At 37.3% G+C, this 17,594-nt stretch overlaps 1 non-coding gene across 1 annotated transcript; it reads right to left on the reverse strand.

The window, feature by feature from the left end:
- Positions 1 to 5,599: 5,599 nt before the first annotated feature.
- LOC112480346 lies at positions 5,600 to 5,718 on the reverse strand. Its single transcript, XR_003046566.1, has one exon. It is a non-coding gene; the product is annotated as a 5S ribosomal RNA (ribosomal RNA).
- Positions 5,719 to 17,594: the final 11,876 nt, after the last annotated feature.

Below are 17,594 nucleotides of genomic sequence, written 5' to 3' on the forward strand. Positions count from 1 at the left end.
GTGAAATTAGTGAAGCCTGTTATGGCGCGAACGATTCTGAGACCCACGGAGCCAATTGAGATTAATTATGAGGCTTTATTAGCCGGCTGGCGACTGACTCTCTACCACGCAGGGCTAGAGGAGATCAGCCCCGAGCTTTCAGAGGAGGCAGCTGATAAAGCTTAAGACCATATCCTGGTGGTCTTCTGAACAAGCAAGCAGATTACAGAAGTGGAAGTTGGCTGTTAGCATATCTTTGCCCGGAACAACACCCTTAATTAACAAGGAAATGGATTATAGAAGCAGACATTGGCCATCTTCATATCTTATACAATACACTTCCTAAACCACACACAAGCAAGTAGGACAACTTCTGATATCTAAAGATATTTCTTCCCTGTAGCTGACTTAGCTAGTGGGCTCACTTGAAAAATTTCCACCCTTAACAAAGCCCTAGGTTATTATTATTATTATTTTTTTAAAGTTGAACTTAGAATTTTTATAGTTATGACATTACAGTGAAACTGAAAACAAGATAAATTTTAAGTTTTACTGACTTATATTATTAACTGCCAAGACTTCTTGGCATCCTGCATTCAGATGACTTAATTCTCCTTCTTAAATGTCCTGTGAGTACCTCAGAATCAACATGTCAGGCCTGAATTTTTCACAGTACCCTTACCATCTTAATCTTAGTTTATTGCCTCTTTGTCTTCTTAATCCTCCATTTCTGAAATTTTAGAGCTAACCTTGAATCTCACCTCAATCTCTTTATGTAGCAATCCTCTCCATTTCCTTAAAAGGCATGAACATTTACCTAGTAGTTCAACCCCTTACCCCCATCCCCAAAGTATTGGCTTTTGTGGTAGATAAGAAATTTTTGATAGCTTCTCCTACCCACTGAAAGGCGAAATCTATTTCCCAACCCCTTGCATCTTAACTGGCTTTTTGGGAAATTGCCTAGTAGAATGCAGTGAAAATGATATTGTACGATTTCCAAGCATAGGTCTTAAGAGACCTTGTAGCTTCCATTCTCTTCTATTGCAGTGTTTCTCAACTTCAGTATTATGGACATCTTGGATCAGATAATTGCTTGTGGTTGGGGGCTGTTCTGTAGGATGTTTATTAGCATCTCTGGCTTCTACCACTAGGATTGTAGGATGTTTATCAGCATCTCTGGCCTCTACCACTAGATGCCAAGTAGCAAGCCTCTCCACACACCACCTCACCCCATCCCAACCAAAAAAGGTCTGCAGATATTGCCAAAAGTCCCTGGAGAATGGGGCAAATTGTCCCAGCTGAGAAGCAATGCTCCATTGGAAAGCTGCTGCTCTGAGGAAGGCTGGGCTTAATTACAGAGGATGAGAGACCATATGAAGCAGAGAAGAGCAGTCACAGCTGAGTCTTCCCAGACTAGCCATCCTAGATTATCCTGGAAGATCTAGTCTTAGATCTAGCCATCCTAGATTATCCTGGAAGATCTAGTCTTAGAGAAACCAGCAGAACACTCAAATCAGCTGGCCCACCTGTGACATGCCTTGTTTCATGCTAGGACACCTGCAGTTTTCCCATTATTGTTTCTCACTGTCAGGATACATTTTAACTCATTGAAAAGAGCTAAAAAAAAAAAAAAATCTTTGTATTATTATAAAAATAAATATTGACCTCATCTACCCCCTGGAAGGGGACCTTCCCCCTCTTTCCCCAGAGGTGTCCCAGGGCCACTTTCAAAAGTGCTGCTCCAGTTCATGGTTTCTGTAGGCCAGTGATAATATATGGAAAACAGTTAGCACACACCTTCTTAATTCAAACTTCAATTTGATTGAATTTACAAGCACTAAGTTCAGGGTAATATTTCCTTCCAACATTCTCTTACCTATAAATATCTACCCAGGAACAGGCCCCCAAATCAAGGTAGCAGGTGTGGGGTATCTTGTAACAGTAATTATGAGGCCCACTTCTCCCATTGCTATCTTGATACTAGGCATTGCTGATCCTCTGCGTAGGAGACAGGTCTTATTATCTGTGCGCTATGTTCTAGGAACATTTCTTTGTTCTCTACCTGTGAATGGGTGGAGTATGAAGAGAGTGAAAAAGGAACAGTGTAAGTAGTAAGCCATAAGGTTTAAAATTCTCCCCTTACAAGTGGTTCTGCAATTATACTGGCCAAACTTCTCAAAGAAATTAGAATTTGACCAATTAAATGATGAACAAGCCATCATTTAAAAACTTGCACCATTCTACATGTAAAAATATTGTTTTAAGGTGGTGATTGGGGTACTTTCATGTAGCTTGAAATGAATACCTGGTAAATTGAAATGATGGATATGTTCTTTTATATTCGTGCATTATGCAAAGTAGCAATTCTCAATTGTAGAACATATGGGAAGTTTTATGCACAATTCTAGATTATGCTACTGGTAGGATTTACATACGGTGTTACTATTCCTTTGGAAAGGCCTTTGTCACTAGGTGTACCTCCTTCAATGTTGAATTAATCTTTTGAATCACATTCAATATACTGAAATTCATAATAAGTGCCAGTTGTTGATTGTTCATCGATTTAAAAAACATTAATTATACAGATATTCTTGATTCTATGATTTCCAACTATGGCTGCACATCAGAATCACTTGGGGAGCTTATATAAAACAATGCTGAGTCCCACCCCAGACCACAGACTCTGAGGATAGGGCACAGGCAATGGCATTTCTTTTTTTTAAGCACATGAACTAATTCTAATGTGCAGCCAAGGTTGAGCACAGCTTGTTCCTAAGCGATTTTCTAGTAGCAACTTAGGCTTCTGAAGAGTTGCATTAACCCTTTTAAGCCTTCATGATTCTGTTTAATGAGTGTGTCAAAGTGAGATTAAAAACTGATGAATTAGACTTTACAAAGAAATGAATCATACCTATAAATAAAGGGGGCTGGAAAGAGCAGTGTGTCTCTTTCAGAATAATACAATAGTCAAGTTGGATGATGCAATTACCCTAATGATAATAATTATTGTGAAGTATTTGTTTCTAAAGTAATTTTCTTCCTAAAACATCACCGGTATCATTTTTGTGTCCTAGATAGTTGTCTATAATCAGATCAAAGAGTTCAGTCTCTTTCTCTAAGTAACAGTAATAATCTACATTTTATTTCCATGTAGTAATAGGAAAAAGGAAAATATGTTTTGTAAATTATCATTTGCTATACTGAGCATTCCCAGATGTCCCATGGTTGATAATATTAAAGCTTTCATAAGCTCGAATGGCCTCTGTTTGTTGTTTCTTCTACTTCAGGGAGATTTTATGGAAAGTAATTAAGCCAAAACTGTCAGAAGCTCCTCACAAGGTTTCTTGTCAGCAGGGACTTCTGATATAACAACATTCTGAAAATTAGACTTACTCTAATCAGGATAATCTAAAATCAATTACACTCAACAGCATTGAACAAACATGTCAAACTTTGTTAATTTGTGAACTGAGATCTCTTGCAAAGTGGGTGCCAACCTAAATAAGTAGACATCAAAGTCCCTCCTGGTAAGTATTTACAAACAGACTGGCATATTGACACACTCCTGAGAGCCTGGTTTGGGGTGAAAGGGAAGATCTTCAAGCCTTCAGTGATTTTCATTTTCTTTCCCATACACTTTCCAAAATAGGTATCTTCAATTCCAGTACTGCCATAGATGAATTGGAGATTTCATTTTGAAGTCAGCTATTTAAATAAATGTTGATCCTGAATGTCCCACCCCCACCCCCAATATACCCCAGTTGTAAGTGGGCTGCTTGGCCTGCCTCTGCCTGTTTACATATCCTATCTCACTCTATCTACTGCCACCCAGCACCCCCATTGTGAACTTTTAAAAAGTTGAAGAATAGCTTAGACATTTATGGCTGACCTGTTTGAAGTAGCAAAATAGGAATTTTATACAGCTTAGCACTTAGAAATCTCCCCAAACAACTTCAGATATTGCTCACTCTGCCCAAAGTTTCACACTCCAGTGCGAATGCTAAAATCTCTCCTTCTGACTCTTTCTGCAGCCTCCTCACCATTTTACTGTATTCTTGCCTTATTCTCTACAACCTTATGCCTCACACTTCTGACAATTGTCCTTTTCCATCCCATAGCTCCCTGGCAGTCATGGTTTATCATTTGTTTTCCTTATTCAAATCAGGCCTCCAAACCCTCTGGAATTCTGAATTCTGTTGCATATATTTCTCTACCTTATTACCTTATTCCCTTAGCAAAAATTCTCTGTAGTGCTCCATGGAGAGGCACACAGGATGCATTTTGCTTCTTACTGTCCCTCTACATTCACAGTTCAATGTCCCATAGTTTTCATTCTCTGAGGTAAAAAGATTTTTCTGTTTCATTTGAAGGTGTTACCAGGCTCAGTCTGGTTGTGCCAATCAGTTTTTCCTGCAATATCTGGAAGCCAACATATTCATACTGGGATTTAATTTTCAATTCCTTTAGGGGTTCTACTCCTATAATTAGGATTAAAATCCTCAAGATGCAGATTGCCTCTACATGTCTTTCTGTCATAATTAGAGCCCATGTACAGCTATCTTTACTCCTGTTGGGGACTATGAAATAGCTGTGGATGGATATCTGAGCACTAAAAACAGCAGCCAGCTTGCCGTACTAGAAGCAGATCAGGGAGTCCTGTTTCCAAGCTGAGGCCTACATTGATTTAGGGCACAGAGAAGGTAACAGTTCCCTTCGCTGGCATTGATGAACTGGCTCATCCCTACCCACTGATATCTTTCCTCTCATGGGTTCAACTTTGAAATGATGAGGCATACCTGTGGCACGTTTTTACTCAGGTTCACTTTCAGTTTTAGTTTTTTTTTAGCTTCGCCAATAGTGAGCATTAAGGGAGCCCTCCAAGGCTCCGTAAACTTCAGTCTCTTAAATCACACTTTCACAAATTTGGTCCAAGTGTACCAAATTTTTCAAGCAGTACTTCACAATTTCAGGTAGTTGGCTCTCATTAAACATTTAATGAAAGAACATGTCCCTTTTTATTTTGTTGATTCCTAGTGATAAGTCTAAACTACAAATCCGAATTACTCTTCTTCTTATAACTTAATCTCCCAAGGAAGTGAGACCATCTACTAGCAACACGGAGGTTCCAGTGACTAATCCATTCATACCCACTATCACTGGACCTTACAAACTAGAAGCCTCTATACTGTAAACAAAGTGCTTTGTTTGAATTCGCAGGTTGTTTTAAAATAGACAAGTTTTACACTTGTTATCTAGATATTTATTATCTAACTTTTCTTGACAAAGTAGTACCACCTGGTACTACTGCACCTGTCTTCCCATTGAGCTGAGTAGTGGTCACGCAGAGTAGTGGTGGCCTCGTTTACAGGGAGCGTGTGCTTTCTAGTTCGTAATAGTCCTCACCACACCTGATTCTTTGACTTCTGGACCCTCTCAATTATTTGTTACCTGACTGGCCCATGGTGACATTTGAGTTTGCCACCCATGGTATGCACTAAAAAAAGTATTTTATTTTATTTTTCTCTTTTCTTTTTTTATTTTTTAGGTGAGGCAACCCTTCATTGACCTCACAGATTGCAAGGACCTTGTCAGTTTACAATCCCTTATTTTTTATTTTTTACGCCTACAGCACCTGGTCTTCCTAGGTGGTCTCCCATCCAAGTACTAACCAGGCCCAACTCTGCTTAGCTTCTGAAATCAGATGGGATCAGGCTTGTTCAGGGTGGGATGGCCATAGACATAGTCTGCAGTATTTTCATCTTTAAACACTACTCAAAGTTACTTTTCCATCTCTGAGATAAAATTCCTCAGGATAATTCGTCATTTTCTTGTAGAAGAGAACTTATACTAGTAGGTTTACTTACATCTGCTAGTTACAGGTTCCATGTTAGAAACAAACGCACACAATATTTGGTAAATCAGCATAAAGATTTAAAATAAGCCTTAGTTATCTGCCACTAACTGTATTAGATAGTTTGTAGGTGTGTCTATGTGTGACATGGTAAGATCTGTATTAAAATAGCCCTCTTGATACCACATGAAGAAAGATCTGAGTGGATGAACGCAGACTAGTTATGAAGCTTTTGTAATAATCTAGCTGAGAAAAGATGGTAGCTTGGATGAGAGTGGGAGCAGAGACAATGCAGAGAAGGAGAAAGGTTAAAAAGAGATTAAGAGAGTCAGCAGGCTTTTATGACATGGGAAGTAAGGTAGAGGGAAGAATCAAGGATAGCTTCTAGATTTCTGGGGTTCAACAAGATGATGGTGTTGCCATCACTATACCAGAGAACCTGCTCAGTTTTGAGGGGAAGGTCATTAGTTCAACTTGAGAGATATTGTGTTTAAGGTATATTTAAGTTTTCCTTGAGGAGATAGAATGTAGGCCAGCAGCAGGACTGGATACATAATTTGCAGGGCTCAGTGCAAAATAAAAATGTGGAGTCTTTTATTAAAAAGTTATTAAAATTTCAACATGGCTACAGCAGAGCATTAAATCAAAGGATAGCCGTTCTCAGCACTGGGCCCTGTGTGACTATACATGTCGTATGTCCTTGAATGTCTTACGTAGCTAGTTATGAATCTGGAGCTCAGAGGAGATGTCTGAACTAGGAAATATACATTTGGGAGCCATCTGCTATAGATAGTAACTAAAGATGTGGGCCTGCGTAAAATTGTCTAAAGAGATTTTAATGAGTGAGAAGAAAAGAAAGCCTTAAAGAACTCCAACAGTGCTGTAGCTACACAGAGAGAACTCTAACATCTCAAGAAATAAGAAGTCCATATATGCTGAGTTAAAACCCAATTTCTAGAAAATTACTTAGGGAGAATTTTTAAAACTTTCCCAATCTAGTGAACTCATAAAATATGGTATAAACCTGATTTTCTGCCTGATACATCCAGTTCAAACCATGCAATCCACCCAAAATTTATATTCCATGTCAGTGGAGACTCCACAACACAGTGCCATTACAGGAACCACGATAGCTTGAATCTTGGCCACGTTTATTCTTGTGACCCATGTACTACTGTAGGGTTGAAGTCTATAGCTGGAGAAGGGAGTGTGGCTGGCAGCTTCTCATTTTCTGTTACCAGTAACCACTGATTACTATTCTGACCTCTAGGGGTTGGAGCTAGTATTAAGGGAGGAAGGAAAAGTAAGGGGGGCAGAAAGCTCCTACAGAATGGTTCTGTTGTGGCTTGTTTTGGTGTCTGTTATCTAATGTCTTAGAATCCTGACTGAAACTTTTATTTCAACTTCTACTGTAAAAGAATGTACTATCTATGTCTCTAACCTGTGGCCTGATTCCAGAAATGCTTTGCCCATGAGTTTCTGATCAGGAACTGCCGATTGGAACTTTAGTCTTTGACAGAACTGTTCACGTAATCTTTTAGCTTACTAAAGTAAAAGATGCAGTGGGATCAGGGAGACCAAATTTAGTCTCTGATCATTGAGGCTTTCTGGAGTCTGGGTAAGTGTTCTCAGGTGAAAGGGGGAGCAAGGGTGATAAGATTTGAACTGAGTATGTTGGACAGAGAACTCAGCACATTCCCAGGCGTGGGTCAGAGAACACACATTCAGGGAAGTGGGATGCATTCAGTACAGCTGTTCAGGAGAGCTGGGGAGGGATTGTGATGAAAGGCAAAGCTGAGAGTTGAGGAGCTAGACAATGAAGGGCCTGGTGACTGTGTTAATGAGCAGTGGAGAGTCATTGAAAGTTTACAGTAGAGATGTAATGTGGTCAGTTTTGCATTTTCAAAAGATGATCCAGGCTCCAGTGTGGGAGACAGAGTAGAGGAGGCAAGAGAACAGTTAGAAGGCTCTTAGAGTCATTTCTCTTACGCCAGTCTACTTTCAGGTATTAAATGTGTTAAACTAGTCTACTTCCCAATCCATATGGTGTTACTAAATAGTTCTTTCTGTGTATTATGTTGCTTAACTTCCTCCAAGAAGTACAGGGAGAATAAGGCTCTCCTCACAGGGTCTTTAGAATGGAGATAGACATAGATCCAAAATAGAGAGGGCTCTTTATTCTCTTGACATCCAGAGCCCCTCAAGAGTAGACGGTCAAGGCCATTGGTAAGCTCCAGCTTGCACAATCTGGTCCCTTCTTATATCAGAGGCCCTAAATAAGATGGAGTGAGTTGTTTTCTATACTTTCCTAAGGACGAAGGGAGGATGGACCTTAGACTTCAGAGCAGAAACCAACAAAGAAAAGCATTAATTCCAATTTTCCCCAATAACTGAGGATATCTGTAGTATAACTTTCAATCTTTACACTCTATAATTTCCTTCAGATCCTCTCTTGTCTAATCCCCCATCCCTCATGTTGACCTTATTATAACCGATTTCTTTTTTTATAAATCTTAGAATATTATAAATTTATTGTAATTGATTAATTTTTATTAGATTCTTCTTTTTTAGTAGGACAAGGAAGCCTGTAAATTGTCCTATTGTAATGTATTGATTTGTTAGGCCATGCCTTAGTCTAGATGAATTGGGTCTTTCCAATTGAATATTTCTAGGATGCCAGCAATTGGTTTCTCATAACTTCAATCTCTTAAAAGCAAATGGTTGCATTTTATTTCTGATGCTGAGGGTATATTAGTACATAGCCCAATGGTTAAACCTATTCTCCATAGCTGTCCACCTTCAGGCCCATGTCTCTCTGACTCATTTACTTCTCTCAGTATGTGTTCAGGAAGTGAATATTTTCTAGATTGTTTCTCTCTTATTTTTGGTTTCAGCTCAACAGGATTCCATCACTGTTGACAAAAGGTTGTGGGTAGAGTAGTGTAAAGAAGCCTTCAAAAATAGGCAAATAAATTGCTCGAGATTAACAACATTCTATGTGTCTCAAGAATACAACTGCTGAATTCAAAAGGAGTAAAAAACGACAGCATCGTATCATGATCATGGCAACACATAACATTTATACGAAGTACTTCATATTTTGGGAGCTTTGAAATTTATTTTTACGGGGCCTTTGCTCTGCTCATCCATGGAAAATCTTGACTGAGATAATTGATTTCCGAGTAGCCACTTCTCTAGAATAGTTGCCTTTCAGAGAAGAAATAAATGGCACTTACTTACCATAATAAATAATAAAGATTAACATGACAAATTCAGCTAAATACAATGCACTGATCAAATCTCAATTAATGACTTCAAGAAAGGATTAGTCTTACGTTTGAAAAAACTGGCTAAACCTGCTTATCAGAAGAAGGTGCCATTTAATATCAAAATGTTTGATTAAACTTTCATACTCCTAAAATTAAAAGAAATTATAAAGTAAAATTTTAAATGAAGTAAATGAATGAGATTTTCCCCTTAGAATTAAAATAAACAACTCAATTACCAATACTTGCTTTTACTTTGATTTGGTGCCAGTTTACTCAATGGAAGATTTATATCTTTAGCTGTCTCCTCTGGTCAGCCCTACAAAGTTTCATTGGGATTTATTCTGAATAAATTGAAAAACCAGTGGAAACAAACTGAGAAGTAGTAATAAAAATTAGAGAATCAGCCTCATTTAGTGGATAGGATATTGGAAAATGGAGTTCTTGTCTCAGCTTTCCTGACAACCAGCAGCAGTATGATCTTAGGCAAGTCACAAAATACTGTGACTTCCTTTAAAAATGAGAGGTTGTAATTAAAACATCCCATCCACCTCTAACACATCTCTAACATTGTTTAGCTGGTTTAATCTTTCTTACTTCAGAATTCTAACACTTTACCAATGACAGACTAATTATAGGAATATGTTGAATTATTTTGGTGTTAATTACATTGGAAAAAAAAATGAATAATGATGATAACACCATGAAAGAGAGAATAGTAATGGGACCAGCACTGGGCCACAATTAAGAGTATTGAGGAGAAATGTATTATGGTAAGATTATGCTAGCAGGGGAAGGGAGAGAAGTAGAAAATAAAGGTGTGTGCTAAGGGAAGGGAGTTGTGAGAAGTGCAATGGGCAATGAGTAGGATTAGAACTGAGTAAGAATGGTTGAAGTTTGTGAGAGGGTCCTTTGTGTGGTTAGAGAGCAATCTAAATGCCATAATGAATAAGGAGTCAGAATAGGAGGGAATTAGAATATGCTTTTGAATGTGAAACTGTAAAACACGGATTAAAAAGAAGACGATTTTAAGAGAATGGGTCAACCAATTTTTTTTTTCCATTAATCTGAAAATTTGAAATGGTTCAGTGGTTGAAAGTATTAGAAAAGGAGGGGATGAGGCTTGAAATAAGAGTTGTTAGAAATCTGTAAGGCATGGACTCCAGAGCACAGGCAGAGAAAGTATGTAACAGACAATTAATTGTCAGCTATTTGTAGCAGAAAACAATTAGGTTGGCCACATAATTTGTTCTGGAGAATAGAATATAAATAGAAGAGATTTAGTCATTTATGGAATGAGGTGGTTTGCTAATGGATATTTCTGCCTTATACTCCCTCTCTCCTGTCTACATGGTCAGAAAGAAAGGACTCGAGGATCATGAAATCATGTGATGAAAGAAACCCTGATTCCTAGTCAGTAGTAGAGGAGAGACACTAGTCCACGTAGGACTTTGTGTGAGTGAAAACTAGACTTGTAAGCCACTGAGATTTGGAGGTTAATTTTTATGGCAGCTAAGCAGCTGGCTAAAGCAGAAATTAGTACTAGATGTGAGGGCTTTATAAGTATGCAATATTGACTGCTATTCAGGTCAATTGCTCTACACTTGAACTAACATTTGATGTAGTCAGTCTTTTTAATTTTAGCTCATCTAATTTTAGCTCGTCTAGTATTATTTTATTGAGCTTTTATTTCGTACTTCCCCAATGATTAATGACCGTGAACATCTTTTTTATGTGCTTATTTGACATCCTTATTTTCTTTGGAGAAGTGTCAGTTTAAATCTTTTGCCCATTTCTATTATTCATTCATTCGTTCATTCATTCATTCATTTACACTATACTGTGGGATTTTATCTTTTTTTACACATTTTTGAAATTAAATTTGTTGGGAGTGACTTTGGTTAATAAAATTATATGGGTTTGAACTGTACTATTCTATTTATCTATATATCGCATTGTGTGTTTACCACCTAGAGTCAAATTTGCCTGTTTCTTTTTTAATTGAGTTGTTAGTTTTCTTGTCCTTGAGCTTTGAGAGTTCTTTATATACAATATATTCTGTATACAAGTACTTTATGAGATGTACAACTTACAGATATTTTCTCCTCTCCTGTGGCTTATTTTTCCATTTTCTTAACAGTATGTTTTAAGTTTTTAATTTTGATAAAGTCTAACTTACTTATTTATTGTGGTGGTAGTTTAATGGGTGTGTATATATATATATATCATATTTTGTCAAATTTCATACTTTAAATATGTATGGTTTTTTGTTGGTTGATTATATCTCAATAAAACTATTTTTAAAAGGAAGTTGGTTATGGGATGACAAAATGAATGAAAGGAGTCAAAAGGTACAGACTTTGAGTTATAAAATAAATAAGTCATGGGGATCTAATATACAGCATGGTGACTACAGTTAATAATACTGTATTGTGTATTTGCAAGTTGCTAAGAGAATGAATTTTAAAAGTTCTCATCATAAGAAAAGAATTTTGTAATTATGTATGGTGATGTACATTAATTAGACTTTTTGCGGTGATCATTTCACAATACATACAATATCGAATCATTACGCTATACACCTGAAACTAACATAATGTTAAATGTCAATTATACCTCAATACAAAAATGGAGGGGGAATAGAGAGAGTCCAGTAATTCAGGGCCTTCAAGAATTGAAAGCTCATTGCTCGTTTCTAGGACTCCCTCCCCCACCTCCCACCCAAGTAAGAGAAACAAAGGCCTTGTAAACTTTTCAGTTGAATTAAGTAACTGAGTACAAAGAGTAGATGAAGGATGTGATCTTTCCATCTGTTGTACTAGATAATCTCCAATAATCACCGTGAAATTGTTAGGAAAGATAGGGTAGGAACCAGAGGGAAGATGAATTAACAAAATAAATCTGGCTGAGAATTATATCGAAGATAAACTTTGAGTGTGGCTACTAGCACATGGAGCTAATTGAAATCAGAGGTGAGAAACCTACAACATTTTTAGAGGAACTGTATTGCTGGATGTGAAATAAAAGGCCTTTTACTGTTCAAGATGTAAAATCATTCTTGTGTTCTCAGCCTTCTGTAAACAGAAGGTAATTTTGACAGCTGTACAGCTCCGAAAAAGAGCATTAGGATAAGGGGGAACTTCACAAAAGGTAGAGAGAGCCCTTGGGTACAGAGAACCACGACAAGGCAGTTCTTTGCAGAAGGCAACAGTTCAAGAATTTGAAAGTTTCACAGTGTCATCCCCTCAGAATTCAGAATTACGACAGACGACTGCTTTCTGTTTTCCATTCTTCCCCTTTCTGAAGGAGCATTCGGTACCAATGTCCTGGCTATACCATCACTGTGTACTGACTATATGCCAAGGGACATAACCTGCACTTAATTTGGAGGAAACACCTGGAAGCACCATATCTGAATCTAGTGGATAGGATGTGAAGATTGGGTTCTTATAAGTGTTCCTTAAGGTTATGAACAATGATTTTCCCAATTTTATGGAGCAGAGAATGGGTAAGTAACATGCCCAAAGTTTACATGATTAGTCAAAGAACAGTGGATGCTGGATTTAAACTAGCTAGGCCTTTGGGTTGAGTACATCAGGAGGGATGTTTTCTGTATGTAAAAAGGAGGGACCAAATGGATATTTGGTAACTAGAGGGCAGACTGTGACAGAGACTATTAATAATGCCAATCAAAGTCCACGTATTACACTTCCATTTTCTAGAGTCGTTTGCCATTAAATTTGCCATATGACTAGTTCTGGACCATAGAATACAATCAGAAGTAACATAATGCACTTCTGGCCTTAGTAGTTAAGTATTTGGTTCACACTCTCCAAGTGCTCTATTTCATCTCATTTGTGTTTCTGGAAACAAAGAGCCCCAGGATGGCTTGACCACATGATGGAAGGAGCCTGGATCCTTGAATTTTGGCCAGAGGAGTGCTGCCCAGTGTTCACTGGGCTTTATGTGAGTGAAAAAGATATCTGTATTGTGTTAAGCCACTGAGACTTTGGGACTGTTTATTTCAGTGACTAGAATTAATCATGCTGACTGATGCCATATTAGAAACCAGTGCTAGATAAAGATGCCTATCATATTCTCTGTATTCAGTCACTTTGAAGATAATGGCTATGAAACTATCACCTCTTCACATTTCCCAAAGATTTATGACTTAGTTATTTTGTAGTTTTAAAGAGAAGATGACAAACAGCACCGATTTAGGATCCTTTTCTTTTGAAAACACAAAAGATAAAATATTGTTATCCTTAAGTTGGAAAGTATGACATGTCAGAGAAGAATTATTCATGATTTGGGGCAAGGAGTTGCTTGATCTGATTTCTAAACAGGGACCAAATAAGGATAAAGTATATATCATTTAAAAACACAAGTTCTGAAGTCAGATTCTCTGTCCATTAGCTGTGTGGTTTTGGGGCAAGTTACTTAGCCACCCTCTGCCCTGTAAACTGTAAAAATAATTGTTTGTACCCCAAAGAGTTATTCTGAGAAATAAATGAGTTAATGTTGTATAATAAAGAATTTAGCTGGCCTTTGATCCTGGTTCTCTGGAATTTCCTGAGTGATGAGTGTCTTTGTAATCCATGGCGAGTCCCTTGGGCCACACCTGAGTTTATACTAAGAGATAACTCATAGTGGTCCTGTGAATAGTTTCAGGATGGCAGCTGGTCATACTGGAAAACTAACCACGGGATTAGAGGGTTGGGGCTTTGAGCCATGTGATATCAGGCTACCTTCTTGACCTTTGGGGAGGGAGGCTAGAGATTGAGTTAGTCACCTGGCTAAAGAGTTAACCAATTATACTTATATAATAAAACCCCAATAAAAACTCTGGACACCCAAAGCATGGGTGAGATTCTTTGGGTGGTAAACATATACTGACATGTCAGGAAGATGATATTTCTTGAGGACTCAGAAGCTTTGTGTTCAGGACCCTCCCAGATCTTGCCATATGCATTTCTTCTTTAGGTAAGTCTTGATTTGCATCCTTCATAAGGCAATGCTTACTGTATGTATAGTGCCTTCCTGAGTCCTGTGAGTTATCCTAGAGAATTATTGAATCTGAGCAGTAGTGAGAACTCTGAATTTGTGCCCAGTTAGTCAGAAGTGTGAGTGGCTTGCAATCGGTATCTGGAGTGAGAACAGACTTGTATATATGTAAAGCTTTAAGAGTAGTGCCTGGCCCAGAGTAGTTTTCAGGAAAAGTTAGCCAGTACTATTATGCTGTAAAATATGATCCATGCAGGATCATTGACTATTTAAAGGATCAATCTCAGATGAACATAGAATTATTGTATTTTAATGCTGGAAACTACCTTGCAAATTATATAATTCTGAAGTGATTTTGACTTAGTTAAAAAATCTTGTTAGTGACTGAGCTAAGGCTAAAACTTGTCCTTTAAAGCAAGACCATTATATGAAAAGTGCTTCAGTTTTCACATCTTTAAAATGGTGCTAATTAAACAGAGACTGCATCTAAGGGGTAGGAACATTTGGGGGGATCTTTCCAGCACATATCCCTTTTCTCCAATAACCTATTTCCCTGAGTCCCCAAGATGGGACCCTGAGAGCCACATATGAACTATGTGACTCTGACTCCTTGGTTACAGTCAATAAACAAAGTGGATGACTATCGGATTCTCACTTCTCCGAATTTGGAATTCGATTAGAAAAGCTCTAGCTGGTCTTGTGAACTGGAGATGAGGCAGCTGAAGACCCATGAAGGCTGACTCCATGAAGTCAGGTATGAAGGGAGGGAGACAAAAGGAATAGATGCATAGCTAGAGGCACAAATAGAGAGAGTGGTGACCAGAGTTACTGGTTTCTTTGCCCTGTCCCTGTCTTTTATGGGGCCAGGCTTCATCTCCTGCCCTTTAGTTTTGAGACACCCTTGTACCTTTCCGATAAATCCCCCTTGTTTGCTTATGCTTGTTTGAAGTGGATTTTGTTGCTTGCCAGGAACAGTCTTAAGTAACCGCTTGAGAAGGCTCTTAAATGGATGAAATGAAACAAAGGGTACATATTACTGTCACTGTCGGTTGTTACTGTAACTATGGGGAACAAGGGGAAGGAGTTAAGGGAGATAAAAACTGAAGAATAAGGTGGGCCAAGGCCTTAGATTTAATAGAAACATTGGAACATGGGCTCTCTTAAGGAGAATGCCTAAATATCTTCAATTGAAATGCAATTACATTAGACTCCTTTGGATGCGGATGAAAAAATAGTAGAGATGTGGAAGAATAAGGTTAAGCAAGCAATCGACAATTCTGCTGCCTCATTCAAGACAAAACTGGGTTAAGCAGTAACCGTGGTGCGCCAATGCCATTGTATAATATAATGAAACTGTTGGCGGCAAATAGAAAACATGACAGGACCATCTCTCAGGTAACTGTACTGAATGAAAAAATAACATTTTTATAAACAATTTTGTTATTTTGAAGGAAAAACCAATAGTAATCACAAAGTTCATGTTCCTCTGAATGTTTGAAAGGAAAAGAAATTTATCTCCTCAAATGGTGGGCCCCATCAGGCTAAAACAACCACAATGAACAATGGATCCAAGAATCAAATCTGAGAAGGTAGATACTGGCCAGGCTGCCTCTCTTCACTGCAAGAAAAGGGTCAGATCTTATTTTGTTTGGTGAAAAGGAGGTTGTAACAAAACACACAATCAAACAGCATTCACAGCCAAAGAGACTGCTTTTACAGGTACTTGGTCTTCTAAAAGAAGGCAAGAGAGGCTGGGCCCTTATTTTTATTTCCATAGGATAAAAGGATCACTTTGGACATGGGCAGCCAAAAAGGGAAAAACTCCATTGGAGCCTACCTTCCTCTCCTTTTTCTTCCATCCATACTTTATTCTCTTTCTCTTTTTCCTCTTCCTTAGTTTTTTTTCTTTTTTCTTTTTCTTTTCATAATGTAAGTGAAAAATATGAAGTACCACCAATAAAGATATCTTACAGAGTGACAAATTTTAAAGTGTATTGCGTTTTCACATGGAGATCAAATAAGGGACTAGAAATTTTGGGCATCTTAAGTTTTGTAAATCAAAGAACTAGACAGATTTTATTTAAAAAAAAAAAAAAAAAATTGTCTACCCTGCCTCATACAAGCAGGTCTTAGAATGAAATAACTAGGAAATCTGGTTCCTATTTTCTTGAAGAATTCTTAAATAATTCTAAGGGAAATTTTTAAAAAAGAATTTAAGAGGTTTTTTTTAAAAGAATTCTAGGGAAATCATTTTCATAATGAATCCTTTTCTAAAAAAATTCTTTAAGAATTAAACAAACATTTTCTTACATAATTCTAGGAAAAAATTAAGTATATTTTTATCACTCATTTTCTTAAAGAAAATAATTTTATTAAAGATTTCTAGAGAAATCATTTTCTTACATAATTCTAGGGACAAATTTAAAACCTGACTTGAAGGGTATTGTAGTCAGAAACATCTTCTGTGTAAGTAACTCCCATACTTGGTGCTATCATCCAAGGGCGTGCATGTAATATTAGGACTCAGTGTACCAACTCAGACTTCAGTTGTCCACGCGATTGGAGGGAACCAGTGCCTTAGATAATCCCAAATAATGGAAAATCCCCCCAAACTCTTGCTTTTGAAATATGATTTTATATTTCTCTTGGCTAAAGTTAAGTTCAATAACCTGAAAATCTAGAATACTGTAAACAAAATGCGAAGTCCAACTTTGAAGCTCAGCTTAGAGGGTCTGGAATTTTGCTGACATAGTTCTCAGACCTGGAGTTCTCCCTTGCTTCATTCTCTGAGTTGTGGACACAAAGTATACTTTTCTCCCTCCATTTGTAGTTACACATCTTCCTTGGTTGGGGAAGGAAGTTAATGCTTTGGATAAAAAACCTTCTTGTTCAGTTCTTGGGAAGTCGGAAGAGAAAATGAATGAAATAGAGTCTTAGTAGACATACTCCACAAAAGTCAGTAATTTAGAAATGGAATATAATGGAAAAGAGATACATACTACCTTTCCATTGTTTACTTTTTAGGCCACATGATGCCAAATTTTCTTACTTTTCCTCATTGCTCCTAATTTCCCATACTTTCTTGTGTTTCTGTTACAATTTACTTCAATTACCTTATCTTAACATGAGAGACTCAAACTAAGCATGGCTTTTGAATGAGGATTTTGCTATTCTCAAGAATAAATAAAATTGCTTTATAATATAGGATAATCCTGATAAATAAAAATAGCATCTTAAGACTTTTAATAATTATGGATCTATATTTCTGATATTTAAATTAGTCATTCAAACATTATTGCCTATATTTAACATTATATAAAGTTAAACATTTATATTAAAATGTGGTAAATCTTTTAGAAGTTTTGGGCTGTTATACCTTTCATGGTACCATTTCTATTGTGAAGAATGTTTCTCACAGATTGTGATTATTGAAGTGTTAGAAGAAATGAGTTGGGGGGATGAAAACATATTTTATACTACACTGGGTCTTATAT

This window comes from Pteropus alecto, unplaced genomic scaffold, assembly GCF_000325575.1.
Source record: "Pteropus alecto unplaced genomic scaffold, ASM32557v1 scaffold103, whole genome shotgun sequence".
NCBI lineage: Eukaryota > Metazoa > Chordata > Mammalia > Chiroptera > Pteropodidae > Pteropus > Pteropus alecto.